At 45.4% G+C, this 12,218-nt stretch overlaps 1 pseudogene; it reads right to left on the reverse strand.

Annotated features, from left to right (window-relative positions):
- Positions 1-4,102: 4,102 nt before the first annotated feature.
- Positions 4,103-7,619, reverse strand: LOC110304217 (small ribosomal subunit protein uS5-like; annotated as a pseudogene).
- Positions 7,620-12,218: the final 4,599 nt, after the last annotated feature.

Here is a 12,218-nt window from a genome sequence, read left to right on the forward strand (position 1 = left end):
TTCCGGAGGTGTGGAGACATGGCAGCCAGCGGCACACGTGGCAGTGAGGACGGGAAGCTGGTGTGAAGCAGAGTGAACTGAAAGTACTGTCCCCTCCCCCACCCCAACCCTAGCAAGGCTCCACCTCCTGAAGGTTCCATGCCTCCCCTAAACAGCGCGGCCAAATAGAGACCAAGTGTTCAAATATCTGAGTCTGTGGGGGACATTTTTCATTCAAACCACTTCACTGCCACCACTGTTCCTAGGAAAAAGCTGAAGCCAGGGCTACTGGACAGGGTTGGGAATGGCTATTTCTCAGCAGCCGGCCTGTGAAGAACGCCCGATGCCCCTAACTGCCTTTGTGAGGTAGCCTGGAGAGAGCTGTGGGTGGGCTAGAATGTGGCTGTTATTTTCCTAGGCTTGCCCTAACAGAATACCAGAAACCGGGTGGCTAATACCGTAGATTTATTTTCTCTCTGCTCTGAGGTCCATGGGTCTGGAATGGAGACACCAGGAAGGTCATGCTCCCGGAGGGAAGGGTTTGTTTCCAGCCCTGCTTCACATTCCCCTCTGAGTGTCCTCTTGCGCACTGAGACTAGATGCCACCCAATGATGGGGACAGGTTGTGTCTCAGACTCTTGCATGTAAGCAGAGATTGTGACCTAGAAGGCCAAAACAGGCTGAGCAGATGGCCACGTTTGTGCAGATTTGGAGCCATAAAGCACTGGCCTAACAGAAGTCCTCTTGCTTCTTGAGGGGCTCTTAAAGGGCAAGCGTGGGAACAATGTCAGTGTGAGGATGATTTCCAAGCCTGTGACACCGTGCAAGAGACGGTCGGACTACTTCGCGGGGTCCATGGAGAGCAGAGAGGAACTGCAGCATTGTGAGCTCAGAGCTGGTGTCCTGGGAGGGCTCACAATGCTGACCCCAGGGAAAGCGTTCACTCACGGGACCGTCCATGGCATGACACCCTAGTTAGGACCAAGAGAGCCGAGTGTCCCTGCCATCCAGTTCCCTGCCTCACCTGCTGGCAGATGAAGATGTAAAAACAGTGATCACATTATTTAGAATAAGTCAGCTCAGTGGAGTGAACATTTCTCAGGCAGAAGAGATTTCTAGTTTGTCAGTAAGCTAACAACAAAATAGTTAAATAAAGTTTATTTTTCATTTAAATAATTACCCTCTCTCTCTTTTTTTTTATGTGAAGATAGGTTCAGTATATATACCTGCATAAATACTACCCTGGCTTCTACCGTTCTTTTCTTGATCCCGAGGCTTTACTGTTACACTGTATAAATCAGTCAATGTGAATCAGCACCAAGGTTTGTGTGTTGTGTAGGTGTGAATACAAGTAAAGAGTAAAATTTTACAAAAGGCAATTTAAGAATTTGGGAATCTGGGGCTTTTTATCATACTCCTGTCACACCATCCCCATGACCGTCAAGGCCCTTACGGAAAGAAGTAAGATGTAATTGATGAGACTAATTGTCAGCAAATATTTCAAAACATAGCACTAACCCTAGGCAGTGGTTACTAGGCAGTCCCCCCACCATTTGCCTGGGTATGTACTTAATATCAGTTATGTAGAAGCTCGAGGAAGGATGAAGAAGCTCCGAGTCTGCGGCAATTCATTCAAAATACAACAGCAACAGTTCACAAGAAAGATTCATCTTGCCGGGCAGTGGTGGCACACGCCTTTAGTCCCAGCACTTGGGAATCAGAGGCAGGTGGATCTCTGAGTTTGAGGCCAGCCTGGTCTACAGAGTGAGTTCCAGGACAGCCAGGGCTACACAGAGAAACCCTGTCTCAAAACACCCAAAACAAACAAACTGAAGATTTATTTTTATTTAATGAAAACGTACATAGTCTGAATAAAGCATTTTGGGATCTGCCATCCGGTCTCTGCCATATACAGATGACACATTCTCCGAGATGAGTCTCCTTTGGCTATGAAGATCTGTGTGAGAACGGCATTTTCTTCCAGTGTCTAAGGGTAAGGATGAGAAACCTCAGATGGATAATGCAATCAGATCGTCTTGGAGGTGATTTTTCTGCATAATTCTGCCGGTGACGATTTACTTCCACAATGCATGGCATCTAGAAAACTTTAAGCAATAAAGGTTTTTCTGGGGTGAGGGTGTGGCTCAAAACTGGTTAAAGTATTTTAACCCAGTGTGAGAGGCCCTAGTTAGTGCCATAAGAAAACCTTCCCAGATTCTCTGTATTTGTGCTTTTCATCTCTATTACAATTATCTTAAGGTCTGAAATGTGAATAAAGGCTTTCTATATTCTTACATCTTCAAATAATTATATTCTCTTGTAAATAGATAACTATATTGTGCTGTTCTTTTCATTGTGTGCATTTTAATAAACTTTTTTTTCCCATTAAGAACTGTTCTGTGGATAGGTGTTTTGCCGGCCTGTTTATCTGTTCACAATGTGTGTGCAGTGCCCATGGAGGCCAGAAGAGGGCATCAGATCTCCGAGGACTGGAATTACAGATAGCTGTTAGACGCTATGTGGGTGCTGGGAATCGAACCCTGATCCTCTGGAAGAGCAACCAGTGCTCTTAACTAATGAATCGTCTCTCCAGACCCACGTAGGCCTTTTACAGTCAGTATATCTATAAGAATTCCTTCCAAAGTGAACTCTAATATCAAAAAGGCTTATATTTTCATTAAAGGTGTTGCCGTGTTCCTCACATCTGTAGGGGTTCTCTCCAGTATAACCCCTGTACTGTTCTATAAAACTTGAACACTGGTTAAGGGTTAGCCACACACCTAACATTTGTAGGGTTTCCTCCAGTGTGAACTTTGATGTTTACTAAGGACTGAACGCTGGCTAAAAGATTTTCATATTCTTTTGTTTGTTTGTTTTTGAGACAAAGTTGCTCTGTGTAGCCATGGCTATCCTGGAAGTCCTTCTGTAGACCAGGGCCTTGAACTCAGAGATCCACCTGCCTCTGTCTCTCCAGTGCTGAGAGTAAAGGTGAGCACCACCACTGCCTGGCTGCAGATGCACCTATGCAAACGTCTGCCAATGGGGTATCAGATGCCCATTGCTGCTCTAGAGATGGGGTCTATGGTCTTCTACTCTATGTGCAGTCTATTAGTTGCAGCTCCTTATAGCCTGGAATGAATCATTTCATTCATTGCTGTGAGATTCTCTTGGGAAAAGTGCTTTCTACTGATTGTGCACGGTCTGTTCACAGCATGCCATGTCATATTTCATTGGAGGTTCCTATATTTTTTGGAATGTGTCTTCATTCCTACATTTGTTAAAATTTCTACATTTCTTAAAATTCGTGAAAATTTCAACCACTTTTTGTTGTTGTTAAATTTCTAGCTCCTTTTCCCGCTTCCTTGTGGAATTAATATAATTAAACAAGTTTTTATCGATGCTTTGAAATTGTCATATATTCAGACAATGTATTTAGATCACACAACTTCCTGCTACCCACCCCTGATGTTCCAGGGAACGCACAACCCATCTCTCTCCAAACTTTATAACTCTACTTTGCATTTATTATGACTGTGTCCCTGAGTCCATTTAGTGCTGACTGTATGCATGCAAATGTGTGGCCACCCCCTGGGGCTTGGGGCTCTCAGTAGCAAGGTCCACAGAGAACAAGGACTTCTCCCCATTGCAACAGTATCCACCGCCAGTAGCTCCTCCAATTGGATTGAAGCCTTCTCCATTCTTGCCTTCTCCTTCCTTCCTTCCTTCCTTCCTTCCTTCCTTCCTTCCTTCCTTTCTTCCTTCCTTTTTTCCTTCCTTCCTTTTTTCCTTCCTTCCTTCCTCCTCCTTCCTTCCTTTCTTCCTTCCTTTTTTCCTTCCTTCCTTTTTTCCTTCCTTCTTTCCTTCCTTCCTTTCTTTCTTTCTTTCTTTCTTTCTTTCTTTCTTTCTTTCTTTCTTTCTTTCTCTTTCTTTCTTTCCTCTCCCCCTCTCTCCCCCTCTCTTCCTCCCTCCCCCTCTCTTTCTTTCTCCCTCCCTCTTTCTCTCTCTTCCTTCCTTCCTTTCTCTCTTCCTTTCTTTCATATACTTAAATCACTTTATCTATCTATCTATCTATCTATCTATCTATCTATCTATCTATCTATCTATCTATTTATTTATTACTTTTTTAAAAATAAAATATTTTTGTGGTAGTCACAGCTGGAGCCTGGGTCCTCTGAACAGACTCTGGTGTGGGTTTTCACAAATTGATCAGTGAATTCCTGATAAGGAGACTTGGTGAACACAGTCTCTTTCCAGAGGTCAGGGTTCAGGTAGCTATAGGTCTTGGAGGTGGCATCAAATGTGGTCTTGGTAAAGTTGCTCAGGGTGGCAGAGCAGCCTTGGCTGAAGTGTAGCAGTCATCTATACCGGCCATCACCAGGAGCTTCTTGGGCACAGGAGCAGAGACAATGCCAGGGGGCAGGGATGAGACGCACCAGCACAGAGCCACAGCGGCCTGTCACCTTGCATGGAACAGTGTGGGGCTTGCCAATCTTGTTCCCCCAGTAACCTCTCCACACAGGGACGATGGAAAGCTTGGCCAAGATGATGGCCCCTTGGATGAAAGCGGCAACCTCCTTGGAGCACTTAACACCAAGACCAATGTGACCACTGTAGTCCCCAATAACGACGAATGCCTTGAACTTGGTCTGCTGGCCAGCTTCTGCACTGGCATGATTTTCAGAACCTCATCCTTTAGAGACGCACCCAGGAAGAAGTCAATGATCTCAGACTCCTTAATGGGCAGGGAGAACAGGTAGATTTCCTCCAAGGACTTGATCTCATGTCCTTAACCAGGCGGCCCAGTTTGGTGACAGAGATCCACTGAAGGAAGAAGACACCAGTCAAAGGGCTGCCTCTCTGTGCAGGGAGCGAGTAGCCCACCCGGCCAGCCGCCCAGACCTACCTTCAGCTTTACCTCCACGATCCCCGCGGCCTCGACCACGACCGCGACCCTGAAGACCCTGGCTGTCTCTCTCAGGAACCTCTCACTTATAGAATATGTCTCATATCACTATTGTACACCTCCACTCACAGCAGCTTTGGTTGCCTGCACAAAACCCACCCAGGATCGAAGCAGTCAAAATTCCAGCAGGGATTTCTTTGGGAAAACACCAAATGGCAGGTGAGACCGGTGTAGCGGGAGGGCCAGGGGGTGAGAAATAAAGAGGACAGGAAAGTTTGAGATCAGGAGATCCTGCACGAGCTGATGCTCCCACAAGCAAGTTTATTAAGAAGCACAGCATCTTCTATACGTTTTGCGGGGCTGGTTCTGCAGCATGCAGGGTCCAACACTGGGTAAAAGCATGGCTGTCTTCCCTACCTGCAGCCTGCATCCAGCAGGGAGGGTTTCCTGCTAAGTTTGAAACTGATTTTTCTGTGTCATGTAAAAAAGGCCCGATGTTTGCCATTGTGCACCCCAGAGCAACGGCAATAGCCAATAGCGTGTGAGTTGATTCTTGTACCTCTGGGGTCTCCCTGCCCAACAGCTGCTAGGGAGGTATCCTGTGCCCAATTTAGATTTTCCCTCAATAATGAATGTTTTCTAGGGTCACTATGGTCCACCCAGGCAGGGTACCTCTGTTCAAACTCATTTTTAATATTAAAAATTAAAAGAAATAACTTACAAGTGTGTAGATTTCGACATTGGTTCTTGTACTTTCGAGTACAAGGGAGTACAAGCTTTGCCTGCCTGACCCTTATCCCTCCATTGTCCCATCCCCCAACACTCTCCCCGTGGAAACCTTTAACCCTGAGTATCCCATCCCCAACAGATCTTCAGTCCCGGTTCTCCCAGCTCCCCTAATTACATCTTTTTACTTGAGCTTCAAGATTATAGATTTTCATACGGACTTTTCAAAAAGTAGGGAGTGCTCCGTGAATCTGCACGGGAGACAAGCGGATCTCCGCATCATTTCGGCTTTAGTACGTATACTGCTGAGGTGAGTAGACAGGGAGGCCCACACTGGGACAATTGTCCACTTGCTGATATTGGATTGGGACTTATACTCTGTCGGGTTCCCGTCTCTTACTCTGCTTTGACGCTTCAAGTCACCTATGTTGATAGCTTCTGATCTTGAATTTCTCAATTTAGTTTTGGATCTATGCAGCAGCAGTTATTTTTGGATCTTTGTAACATTTATTTCTTATTAACAGCACAGGTTTTATGATTTTGTTTAGGTATGTGATCTATGTATTTTAATTTTTTTATGCATCTAAGAGTGGTTATCTTGAAATTTTGTCAAGTAACACATAACCTAATGTGCTTGAAAAAAAATTTGGAGACATTTATGAAATCCAATAAAAACTTCATTTTAGGGGGTAAGCGATCTCTAAAAATCAAGTTACAGGGTTGGAGAGGCAGCTTAGCAGTTAAAAGAACTTGCTATTCTTGCAGAGGACCCTGGTTTCGTTCTCAGCACCCACATAGCAGATCACAACTGGCCAGAACTCAGGAACAAGTTCTGATCTCTTCTGATCTCTGTGGGCAAAGGGCGCTGCATGTGGTGGGCAGACATACATACAAGGAAAACGCAGATACACATGAAATAAAGACATCTAAAAAAAAAACCCACACCATTTTGTCATTCGTATTCAACCAAAGAAGTTGTTAATCTAATATTTGAATATGCCTTACTAACAGTTAAAAGAAACAAACCTTAGGTGCCCTTGACTCAGTGCGAAAGAAGAATTTGTTTTTTTATACCAGTCAGAGCAGAATTGGTTTTGTGACTGGCAAATGTGATTTTTTTTATTTGTTTAGGTATCTTATCTGTTTTGTCACATTAATGTGTTTGGGTGAGTTTCTGGATGGTATTTTTTTTTCTTTGTTGAGCTCAGGATCCTTTGTGTGCTTATGATAGCATAAATTTTGGTTGATATTTGGACATCACGGGCTTAGACATCAGTCTTTACTGTCTTTTACGCAGGGGAAGCCATTTACGAACCAAACAAGAGATTCTGGGGGGAATTCATGAATTCTTGGTAAGGATGGCTGGGACTTCTCTTATCTCTTCTAATTATCTAATTTCTCTGGGTTCAACCTTTTAATTTTCAACTTACGATCTCTGTCTCCCTCTACTGTCCATCTATGGTAATGCAGCCTCCTGGGCGCTGCGGAGAGATCTGAGCTCTTGGCTGGGAAGCTGCCAACCTCTCCTAGCTCCTACAGGGACCCAGCCACGCAGGGATAGAACCAAGTCTCCCACAGTCCTCAAGTCCAGGACATTGACTTCATGTCACATCCCTATTTCTGTTCCTAGGAAGGAGCTGTGAAGTGGAATCTCCGTCTGCTCTTTAGAAGAGAACTGCGCACAAATGTAAAGATGTTTCCTGCCGACTTCGATGCCATTCTGGCTGTGCTCACAAGGAGGGTGCTTGCCTGGTTAACTTAATTCTTTAAACGCACATTTTTGGGAACTTCACACACGAGTCCACGGTAGTTACATCACTTCCACCCCACCTCCCTCACTGCTCTATCTCCTTCCATCCCCCAACAATCGCCTCTAAGAGTCAAGACCTTTTCTGTGTTACTGTCACACACAATCCCTGAGTACACTCAATGTCCGTGTGTACGTGCGTTTAGGGATGATCAATCAGGATGGGGAAACCTACCCGGGGCTTGTGCCTCCCACAGCGGCCATAGCGCCTTGTCTACACCAGCGGTGCTCAACCCATGGGTCGTAATGCCCACAGGAGTCACCTAAGACCATGGGAAAGCACAGATATTTACACGACAATTGAAAACAGAAGCAAAATTACAGTTATGAAGTAGAAACGAAATAATTTTATGGTTGGGGGGTCATCACAACATACGGAACTGTATTAAAGGGTTGCAGAGTTAGGAAGGTTGAAAACCATTGAGTTACACACACTTAATTTTTCTGACACTTTAAGAAAATAAAAATGCATCCTGTATATCCCCACTAAATAAGTTTCTGGAGCGGTAATTGATTAATCCGCTTTACTCTCCTGTGGCAGTGTGCGCTCCTTGCTACCTGCCCCAGTGCTCTGAGGATTCTAGAATGAAAGGCACACACACAGCCTTATATTATAAATGCCTTAAACAGCTCAATGGCTGGGCCAGTCCCAAACTTCCACACAGCTAATGTCTCCCCTCTGATACTTCTGAATTATTACTTTCTAAAATCTATATTGTATTTTTGTTACCCCAGACCCAGGCCTGTGGCCTTCCTAGGTCCTAATCCCTGACTCTCACATGTTGGCAGTCTCTCTGTCCCTCTGTCCCTCTGTCCCATACTCCTCAGGCCTGGACCTCCTTTCTCTCCCGGCAATGGCAATTCCCCTTCTTCCTCGGTTCCTTGTCCACGAATCTGAAAGTCCTGTCTCCCTACCCAGCCATTGGCCACTGGCAACTTTATTTACCAATCAAAGCCAACTGGGGGCAGAGACCCTTTGAGTCTTACATGCAGGTAATTTTAGGAGCCGAATTAACACAAGTAGCCTTAGAACCAATCCACAACAGGTTTCTATAGAGGGAAGAGGGCCCAGGATGTTGTACTGATTGTGTAGGTATAAATAATAAAAAGTTTTGAGGATGCAGCTCTTGTGTGACAGGTTAAAATAAATGGAATGTTAACACATGGCACATATGTTACACACATATGAAAGGTCACACAACAATGTATCTGATGAATTGAATCATACAATGGATTCTTACAATGGAAAATATCTATGTGATGCAGATATCAGCAAATGCAAATTTTCTCTTTAGTCTGAAAATTTTCTCCCCTTCCAGCCCTTTCTTGCCAAAGAAAACAGACATTGTTATTGAAAAGCTCTCTGTTTTGGTCTAAATTTGGGGGTGAGACAGCTGTAAAACTAAATACGTTTTAGGAGGGAATTAAGCCTGGGTCCTCTGCAAGAGCAGCCAGTGCTCTTAACCACTGAGCCTCAACCCCTTTTGGCCTTTTTTTTTTTTTTTTTTAATTTTATGTTGTTTGAACAATCAATCATTCCTATTACTTCATCGTCTGAAAGTTCTTCTAGGCCCTTCTCACTGGGGTCCTGTAGTATGGGATTGGTGATTTCTGAGGAGATATGTTGTTTGTGCACTGAGATTTGCCTGTTGGCAGTTAGTTGATTGATGGGGAGTGTGAGTCCATGACTGACGATCTAGGGACTGCTTGTCTGTCAGCACCAGGAGGAACTGTGGAAAGGGTTTCTTGGGTAGAGACCCCTTACAGGCTAGCTCTAGGAGCAGGACCTGGCAGGGCCTTGTATGTGGTAGGAACTGGGTGGATTGGAAAGTATGGGCTGGGTGGTTGGGCCTGCCCATCACCAACTGGAGCTGGGCAACTGGAGAAGCTTGGGCCAGATGACTGGTGCCTAGCAAGCCCTCACTTGTCCACTGCAGAAGCTAGGCAAGCTGGGGACTACTGTCTGCATGCCTGGGACTTGGGGACACCTCACCTGTCATGCAGGGGGGCTGTCACTATGGAGTATTTTGATGTCATAGCATGGCATTATAATGGCATATGGGGGTACTATGATGTCAAAAGTCACAAAGGATGTCACAAGGGAGCATTGTGATGTAACAATTCATTTTTGTGATGTCATAATGGAGTCTTAGGTCTTATCGGTAGAGCAGAGTGTCATTGTATTGGGGCACCATGATGTCAAATTCAGTATTGTTACACTAGAGCTTGTCATGTTAAAATATGGCATTGTGGTAGCAACATGCATTGTGATGTCACGATTCGTCACTGGGGTGGAACAGCCAAGCATAGTACTGAAAAAAGCTTAGCATCATGATGTTGAAAATGCAGCTTTGTGATGTCCTAGGGCAGTGTGGTGATGTCACCAAGGTGGCGTTAGGGAGCATTTGAGGTGTCAGGTGAGGCCTTTGTGCAGCAACTAAGTGTATAATCACATCACAATGCTTGATTGTGTGTGACATGGCTTTGCTGCATCCTGACACCACAGGTAGCTCACTGCCTGAACTAGAGAGAGTTAGAAAATCTTTACCATCACTCAGTCATTGATATTTTAAAGAGCTGGGGGTGAGGGTGTGGGGGAGGGGGAAGCCATCCCCAGGCAATGGTACAATGTCAGCAAGAGAATCCAGAAAATCCTCCTATCGTTGCTGATGCTTGTCAGCCCTTAGATGCTGTTTGAAAAAGACTCTGCATGGATTTGAATGAGAAAGTCCCTCACAGTCTCGGGCATTTGAATACTTGCTCCCCAGCTGGTGGCGCTGTTTGTGGAGGTTTGGGCAGCACAGCCTTTCTGGAGGAGGGACATCGATGGGTGCAGGCTTTGAGAGTAAGCCTCACCTACTTCCAGTTCTTTCTCCTTGCTTTTTGCTCCCAGCCCAAGATATAATGTCTCAGCCAGGCCTTTAATCCCAGCACTCAGGAGACAGAGGCATGCATAGCTCTGTGATTTCTAGGAAAGTCTGGTTTACATAGAATTCCAGGTTAGCCAGGGCTACATAGTGAGACCCTGTCTCACACAAACAAACAAACAAACAAACAACAGGCAGGCAGACAAACAAACTTTTCTTCTTCTTCTTCTTCTTCTTCTTCTTCTTCTTCTTCTTCTTCTTCTTCTTCTTCTTCTTCTTCTTCTTCTTCTTCTTCCGTTTTTTTTTTTCGAGACATGGTTTCTCTGTATAGTCCTGGCTGTCCTGAAACTCACTTTGTAGACCAGGCTGGTCTCGAACCCAGAAATCCGCCTGCCTCTGCCTCCCAAGTGCTGGGATTAAAGGCGTGCGCCACCACTGCCGGGCTCACAACAGACTCTTATCCCTCTGAAATCTGACCACAAAATAAGTCTTTCTTCTACAGGCTGCTTTGGTAAATTGTTCTATCACTGCCACAGAAAACTAGTTGATACGCCCACTGTATCAGCGCGTGGGTGGCTTAAGATCCTCTGTGTGTTGCACTCATACGACCATCAGAACACACATTATATAGAGACACCTGCCAGACCATAGGAAAGGAACTTTGATTCAGAACTACAGGACCCAGCAACCTGAAAACCCAGTGGGAGCCAGAGTTTGCAGGGAAACTCCTAAGCAGGATTCAAGCAGCACCCTAGGCAATGGTTGACCTCCTGAAAGTTCATCAAGAGATGTGACAAGCAGCTGGGCGTGGTGGCGCACGCCTTTAATCCCAGCACTAGGGAGGCAGAGGCAGGCAGATTTCTGAGTTTGAGGCCAGCCTGGTCTACAAAGTGAGTTCCAGGACAGCCAGGGCTATACAGAGAAACCCTGTCTCGAAAACAAACAAACAAACAAACAAACAAACAAACAGATGTGACAAGCATCACATCTGTGAAGTGCTACACACTGACCCGATCACACCTGCAGCCCCATCTCCCTAAAGAAGGTCCTTAGGAGAGAAGAGGATTGCCTATTGCAAAGGCACTTTCACCTGTGATACAGGCTCCTGGCAGTGGACAAGGAACACAGAGTCAGTCCAGTCCCCAGGGCAGGCAGTGCTCATAGTCTGCATTTCTTATCTAGCACAACTTAGTTACTACTCTATAGCTGTGAAGAGACACCACATCCAAGGAAACTTATAAAAGAAAAGCATTTAATGGGGACTTGCGTACAGTTTCACAGGGTTAGTCCATTATTCTAATTCTATCATAGGTGGAAATCATGGTAGCAGGTAGGCAGGCACAGTGCAGGGGCAGTAACTGTGAGCTTGCACAAGCAGAAGATACAGAGAGAGCGCCTGGGCCTGGCATGGGCTTTTGAAACCTCAAGCTCACACACCTTCTCTAACAAGGCCATACCTCCTGCAATAAGGCCACGCCCCTAATCTTTGCAAACAGTTCCACTAACTGGGGACTAAGCATTAAAACCTTTGAGCTTGTGGGATCATTCTCACCAACCTCCACACAGCTCTCTCTCTCCCTTCACTCCCATTTTTTCTCTAACACTCTGTCACTTAGCAGGCCAGCTCTATTCTTGCCTTCCCTCTCTCTCTTCTTTCTTCTTCCTTCCCCCTAGTCTGGCATGATGGAGGGGTCTCTGTGTCTCAGTCTCTTGAGACCTAGGGCTGTTCTCAGATATCTGATCATCAGTGTTCTATTGCTGTGAATAGAGAAAATATTTAACTGGGGCTGGCTTACAGTTTGAGAGGTTTAGTCCACTATCATGGCAGGAAGCATGGCAGCATCCAGGCAGACATGCTGCTGGAGAAGGCGCTGAAGAGCTCTATGAATTGGCAGGCAGCAGGAAGTGAATGGCACACACTTTCTCTAACAAGGCC

Source organism: Mus caroli, unplaced genomic scaffold (genome assembly GCF_978045245.1).
Source record: "Mus caroli unplaced genomic scaffold, Mus_caroli_1 scaffold_13, whole genome shotgun sequence".
NCBI lineage: Eukaryota > Metazoa > Chordata > Mammalia > Rodentia > Muridae > Mus > Mus caroli.